The following is a 7,500-nucleotide window of genomic DNA, read 5'->3' as shown; positions in this document are numbered from 1 at the left end:
ACAGCGGAAGGAGCGAGCTTACGTGCACTCATCTTATTTCCCTATTCAGCTTAAGGAAGTTTACAATGAAATCTCATGAGATTACAGTAAAAGAGTTCATGACCTCAGCACTGTTGATGCCGATTGGCTGCTGTTCATATCTTCATTCATTTTTTTTTTTACCTGCAGCTAGGCAGCAGCAGAGTATAACTTTTTACACAGAATTTACTCTGCTGAGCTGAGGAACTTGTGAGGTAAAATGTCTTCCTTTTCTCTTGTTAAGTGTATCCAGTCCACGGATCATCCATTACTTATGGGATATTAACTCCTCCCCAACAGGAAGTGCAAGAGGATTCACCCAGCAGAGCTGCTATATAGCTCCTCCCCTAACTGCCATTACCAGTCATTCTCTTGCACCCAACGGATAGGATGTGTGAGAGGACTGTGGTGATTATACTTAGTTTCATACCTTCAATCAAAAGTTTGTTATTTTATAATAGCACCGGAGTGTGTTATTCCTTCTCTGGTAGAATTTGAAGAAGAATCTACCCGAGTTTTTCTATGATTTTAGCCGGAGTAGTTAAGATCATATTGCTGTTTCTCGGCCATCTGAGGAGAGGTAAACTTCAGATCAGGGGACAGCAGGCAGATTAATCTGCAAAGAGGTATGTAGCAGCTTATTATTTTCTGACAATGGAATTGATGAGAAAATTCTGCCATACCGATATAATGTAAACTCAGCCTTAATTGCAGTAGCAGCAACTGGTATCAGGCTGTCATGTATGTATATTTTACACTTCAGTATTCTGGGGAATGGCACTTCACTGGAATTATACTGTATGCATAAAACTTTAGCCTAATTTGCAGGGACTAGCAAGAGGCTTTTTAATAACACTCAATTTATTAATGTTAAACTTTTTTTGCTGGCATGTAATATCGTTTAATTTTCTGAGGTACTGGGTGAAAAAATGTTTTGGGCACTATTTTTTTCCACTTGGCAGTCGTTTTATTTAATTTATGACAGTTTACTGATCTCTCTCACTGTTATGTGTGAGGGGGAGGGACCTTTTTTGGTGCTTTTGCTACGCATCAAAAAATTCAGTCAGAAGTTTATTGTCTTCCCTGCATGATCCGGTTCATCTCTACAGAACTCAGGGGTCTTCAAAACTTGTTTTGAGGGAGGTAATCACTCACAGCAGAGCTGTGAGATTGTAGTTGACTGTGATAAAAAAAAAACGTTTATTTCTGTATTTTTTTTCTGCTATCAGGGTTAGTTATCCTTTGCTAATGGGAGCAATCCTTTGCTAAAATTGTGTTTTTACAAAGATTTGATGCTATAACTTTTCAGTTTATTAATTTTCAACTGTCATAACTTTTTCTGTGCTTCTTATAGGCACAGTACGTTTTCATATTATAGTAAATTACTTGAAAAGTATTTCCAAGTTGCTAGTGTGTTAAACATGTCTGATTCAGAGGAAGATATCTGTGCTATATGTGCTAAAGCCAAAGTGGAGCCCAATAGAAATTTATGTACTAACTGTATTGATGCTACTTCAAATAAAAGTCAATCTGTACAAATTGAACATATTTCACCAAACAACGAGGGGAGAGTTATGCCGACTAACTCGCCTCACGTGTCAGTACCTGCATCTCCCGCTCGGGAGGTGCGTGATATTGTAGCGCCGAGTACATCTGGGCGGCCATTACAAATCACATTACAGGATATGGCTACTGTTATGACTGAAGTTTTGGCTAAATTACCAGAACTAAGAGGTAAGCGTGATCACTCTGGGGTGAGAACAGAGTGCGCTGATAATATTAGGGCCATGTCAGACACTGCGTCACAATTTGCAGAACATGAGGACGGAGAGCTTCATTCTGCGGGTGACGGTTCTGATCCAAACAAACTGGATTCAGATATTTCAAATTTTAAATTTAAGCTGGAAAACCTCCGTGTATTACTAGGGGAGGTGTTAGCGGCTCTGAATGATTGTAACACAGTTGCAATACCAGAGAAAATGTGTAGGTTGGATAAATATTTTGCGGGTACCGGCGAGTACTGACGTTTTTCCTATACCTAAGAGACTTACTGAAATTGTTACTAAGGAGTGGGATAGACCCGGTGTGCCGTTCTCACCCCCTCCGATATTTAGAAAGATGTTTCCAATAGACACCACCACACGGGACTTATGGCAAACGGTCCCTAAGGTGGAGGGAGCAGTTTCTACTTTAGCTAAGCGTACCACTATCCCGGTGGAGGATAGCTGTGCCTTTTCAGATCCAATGGATAAAAAGTTAGAGGGTTACCTTAAGAAAATGTTTGTTCAACAAGGTTTTATATTGCAACCTCTTGCATGCATTGCGCCTGTCACGGCTGCAGCAGCATTTTGGTTTGAGTCTCTGGAAGAGACACTTGAATCAGCTCCATTAGATGAGATTACACACAAGCTTAAAGCCCTTAAGTTAGCTAACTCATTTATTTCAGATGCCGTAGTACATTTAACTAAACTTACGGCTAAGAATTCCGGATTCGCCATTCAGGCACGCAGAGCACTGTGGCTAAAATCCTGGTCAGCTGACGTTACTTCTAAATCTAAATTGCTTAATATACCTTTCAAAGGGCAGACCTTATTCGGGCCCGGGTTGAAAGAAATTATCGCTGACATTACAGGAGGTAAAGGCCATGCCCTGCCTCAAGACAGAGCCAAACCTAAGGCTAGACAGTCTAATTTTCGTTCCTTTCGTAATTTCAAAGCAGGAGCAGCATCAACTTCCTCTGCACCAAAACAGGAAGGAGCTGTTGCTCGCTACAGACAAGGCTGGAGACCTAACCAGTCCTGGAACAAGGGCAAGCAGGCCAGGAAACCTGCTGCTGCCCCTAAGACAGCATGAATCGAGGGCCCCCGATCCGGGAACGGATCTAGTGGGGGGCAGACTTTCTCTCTTCGCCCAGGCATGGGCAAGAAATGTCCAGGATCCCTGGGCGTTAGAGATCATATCTCAGGGATACCTTCTAGACTTCAAATTCTCTCCCCCAAGAGGGAGATTTCATCTGTCAAGGTTGTCAACAAACCAAATAAAGAAAGAGGCGTTTCTACGCTGCGTACAAGATCTTTTATTAATGGGAGTGATCCATCCGGTTCCGCGGTCGGAACAAGGACAAGGGTTTTACTCAAATCTGTTTGTGGTTCCCAAAAAAAGAGGGAACTTTCAGGCCAATCTTGGATTTAAAGATCCTAAACAAATTCCTAAGAGTTCCATCGTTCAAAATGGAAACTATTCGGACAATTTTACCCATGATCCAAAAGGGTCAGTACATGACCACAGTGGATTTAAAGGATGCTTACCTTCACATACCGATTCACAAAGATCATTACCGGTATCTAAGGTTTGCCTTTCTAGACAGGCATTACCAGTTTGTAGCTCTTCCATTCGGATTGGCTACGGCTCCGAGAATCTTCACAAAGGTTCTGTGTGCTCTTCTGGCGGTACTAAGACCGCGAGGAATTGCGGTAGCTCCGTACCTAGACGACATTCTGATACAAGCTTCAAGCTTTCAAACTGCCAAGTCTCATACAGAGTTAGTACTGGCATTTCTAAGGTCGCATGGATGGAAGGTGAACGAAAAGAAGAGTTCTCTCTTTCCACTCACAAGAGTTCCCTTCTTGGGGACTCTTATAGATTCTGTAGAAATGAAGATTTACCTGACAGAAGACAGGTTAACAAAGCTTCAAAATGCATGCCGTGTCCTTCATTCCATTCAACACCCGTCAGTAGCTCAATGCATGGAGGTGATCGGCTTAATGGTAGCAGCAATGGACATAGTACCCTTTGCACGTCTACTTCTCAGACCGCTGCAATTGTGCATGCTAAGTCAGTGGAATGGGGATTACTCAGACTTGTCCCCTACTCTGAATCTGGATCAAGAGACCAGAAATTCTCTTCTATGGTGGCTTCCTCGGCCACATCTGTCCAGGGGGATGCCATTCAGCAGGCCGGACTGGACAATTGTAACAACAGACGCCAGCCTACTAGGTTGGGGCGCTGTCTGGAATTCTCTGAAGGCTCAGGGACAATGGAATCAGGAGGAGAGTCTCCTACCAATAAACATTCTGGAATTGAGAGCAGTTCTCAATGCCCTTTTGGCTTGGCCCCAGTTAACAACTCGGGGGTTCATCAGGTTTCAGTCGGACAACATCACGACTGTAGCTTACATCAACCATCAGGGAGGGACAAGAAGCTCCCTAGCAATGATGGAAGTATCAAAGATAATTCGCTGGGCAGAGTCTCACTCTTGCCACCTGTCAGCAATCCACATCCCGGGAGTGGAGAACTGGGAGGCTGATTTCTTAAGTCGTCAGACTTTTCATCCGGGGGAGTGGGAACTTCATCCGGAGGTCTTTGCCCAAATACTTCGACGTTGGGGCAAACCAGAGATAGATCTCATGGCGTCTCGACAGAACGCCAAGCTTCCTCGTTACGGGTCCAGATCCAGGGATCCGGGAGCGGTTCTGATAGATGCTTTGACAGCACCTTGGACCTTCGGGATGGCTTATGTGTTTCCACCCTTCCCGATGCTTCCTCGATTGATTGCCAGAATCAAACAGGAGAGAGCATCAGTGATTCTAATAACACCTGCATGGCCACGCAGGACTTGGTATGCAGATCTAGTGGACATGTCATCCTGTCCACCTTGGTCGCTACCTCTGAAACAGGACCTTCTGATCCAGGGTCCCTTCAAACATCAAAATCTAATTTCTCTGAAGCTGACTGCTTGGAAATTGAACACTTGATTTTATCAAAACGTGGTTTTTCTGAGTCAGTTATTGATACCTTAATACAGGCTAGGAAGCCTGTTACCAGAAATATTTACCATAAGATATGGCGCAAATACTTATATTGGTGCGAATCCAAGAGTTACTCATGGAGTAAGGTTAGGATTCCGAGGATATTGTCTTTTCTACAAGAAGGTTTAGAAAAGGGTTTATCCGCTAGTTCCTTAAAGGGACAGATTTCAGCTCTGTCCATTCTTTTACACAAACGTCTGTCAGACGTTCCGGACGTTCAAGCTTTTTGTCAGGCTTTAGCTAGGATCAAGCCTGTGTTTAAAACTGTTGCTCCACCATGGAGTTTGAACTTAGTTAATGTTTTACAGGGGGTTCCGTTTGAACCCCTTCATTCCATTGATATCAAGTTGTTATCTTGGAAAGTTCTGTTTTTAATGGCGATTTCCTCGGCTCGAAGAGTCTCTGAGTTATCTGCCTTACATTGTGATTCTCCTTATCTGATTTTTCATTCAGACAAGGTAGTTCTGCGTACTAAACCTGGGTTCCTACCTAAGGTGGTCACTAACAGGAATATCAATCAAGAGATTGTGGTTCCATCTTTGTGTCCTAATCCTTCTTCGAAAAAGGAACGTCTGCTACACAATCTAGATGTAGTCCGTGTCCTGAAATTTTATCTACAGGCAACTAAGGATTTTCGACAAACGTCTTCCCTGTTTGTCGTTTATTCTGGTCAGAGGAGAGGTCAAAAAGCTTCGGCTACCTCTGTCTCCTTTTGGCTTCGTAGCATAATACGGTTAGCCTATGAGACTGCTGGACAGCAGCCTCCTGAAAGAATTACAGCACATTCTACTAGAGCTGTGGCTTCCACTTGGGCCTTTAAGAATGAGGCTTCTGTTGAACAGATTTGCAAGGCTGCAACTTGGTCTTCTCTTCATACTTTTTCCAAATTTGACACTTTTGCTTCTTCGGAGGCTGTTTTTGGGAGAAAGGTTCTTCAGGCAGTGGTTCCTTCCGTATAAAGAGCCTGCCTGTCCCTCCCGTCATCCGTGTACTTTAGCTTTGGTATTGGTATCCCATAAGTAATGGATGATCCGTGGACTGGATACACTTAACAAGAGAAAACATAATTTATGCTTACCTGATAAATTTATTTCTCTTGTAGTGTATCCAGTCCACGGCCCGCCCTGTCACTTTAAGGCAGGTAATTTTTCCATTAAACTACAGTCACCACTGTACCCTATGGTTTTCCTTTCTCTGCATGTTTTCGGTCGAATGACTGGTAATGGCAGTTAGGGGAGGAGCTATATAGCAGCTCTGCTGGGTGAATCCTCTTGCACTTCCTGTTGGGGAGGAGTTAATATCCCATAAGTAATGGATGATCCGTGGACTGGATACACTACAAGAGAAATAAATTTATCAGGTAAGCATAAATTATGTTTTTTACATAGAGATGCTCAGGTTATATTTTCCTGTCAGCTTTTTACAGTTATACTGCATCAGTTTCAAGTGATTTAGCATACGAGTATTATGTCCCTTTAAATAATTATGTAATGTCATATAGAGCTGTTAAATTGTGATTTCTTTGGACCAGGATTGACCAGACATTAAAAAGGGACACTAAAGTAAAAAAAAAAAACCTAATGATTCAGATAGATCATGCCGTTTTAATACTTTTCAATGTAGTTCAATTTTTAAATTGTGCAGTTTTTATATGAATGATTTCTGTGGAGCCAACAAGCTACTGAGCATGTGCAAGTCCATTGACCTAATGAAGAGGTGGAACACTGAAATGCATTGCGTTTGTCAGTCTGATCAGAACAAAGAAAAGAAAGTGGACTCACTACATTGGCGGATCTTCAAACTTTATACAAGTATCCTTGGTTTTATGTAATATGTAAAAATGGTTACAATGTAATACATTAGTTTTAATATATTTTATTTTTATTGAACTGTATATATTTTCTACTATATGTTATGTCACTGTGCCAAATCATGATTTTCTAATACAAAGCACTCATTTTATAACTCAAGCTATACTATATTTTAGAAACCTTTTATAGCTTTGTTCTTAACTTAAGGGCGAAATGGCTACAGGGTTATAAAGGAAAAATACATTTTGTAAATATAGTAAGCACTTCAAATTTTCTGGGAGATCATGATCTACCATTTGATTATACTTGCTGGAGACAATTTTGCCATCTTCTTGAAAGCTACCACCTTGGTTTTATAGATGTGGTAGAACAACTGATAAAAGTTTGACGGTACTACTGTATATACACACACCTCTTGAACATGTCAAACTGAAAGCAGCATTACATTTTTATACATCTTTTTACTTTTCTTTTTTAAACTGAAAAAAGTACTCCAAGAAGTCACTTCTATCAAGCAACATTTAAGACATGGTTTGGACTACTAGCGTTGATATTTAGAAAGCAATTTGATAAGGCCTTGTATTAAAATTTGGATCCACTGATGGCAATTTTGAATTTTAAATTTAGAGTTAGTCTGCCACATCATTCAGATTAGTTCTGAAAAGTGTACAAAATTTTATTTTTTTCCCCCCAAGAATTCACGCTTCAACAAAACATCAGGCATTTGCTAGTCTAACAGACTAAATGCCAACTCAGAAGAGCTAGACCATAAAAAGTAAAAATAATGTATCCAACATTTTAAGTATGAAAGTATATGTTTAATGGACACATAGTAGGTCAACTATACACTGCAGCAAAATATT

At 41.2% G+C, this 7,500-nt stretch overlaps 1 protein-coding gene across 1 annotated transcript in view; it reads right to left on the bottom strand.

The window, feature by feature from the left end:
* The window catches only part of SUMO3 (small ubiquitin like modifier 3), a 53,225-nt gene that overhangs the window by 18,387 nt on the left and 27,338 nt on the right, over positions 1–7,500 (bottom strand). The window lies entirely within an intron of this gene.

The sequence above is a fragment of the Bombina bombina genome, chromosome 1 (assembly GCF_027579735.1).
Source record: "Bombina bombina isolate aBomBom1 chromosome 1, aBomBom1.pri, whole genome shotgun sequence".
In the NCBI taxonomy this organism is placed as follows: Eukaryota; Metazoa; Chordata; class Amphibia; order Anura; family Bombinatoridae; genus Bombina; species Bombina bombina.
The sequence above is the reverse complement of the archived record's forward strand: the minus strand, read 5'-3'. Positions and strand labels throughout refer to the sequence as shown.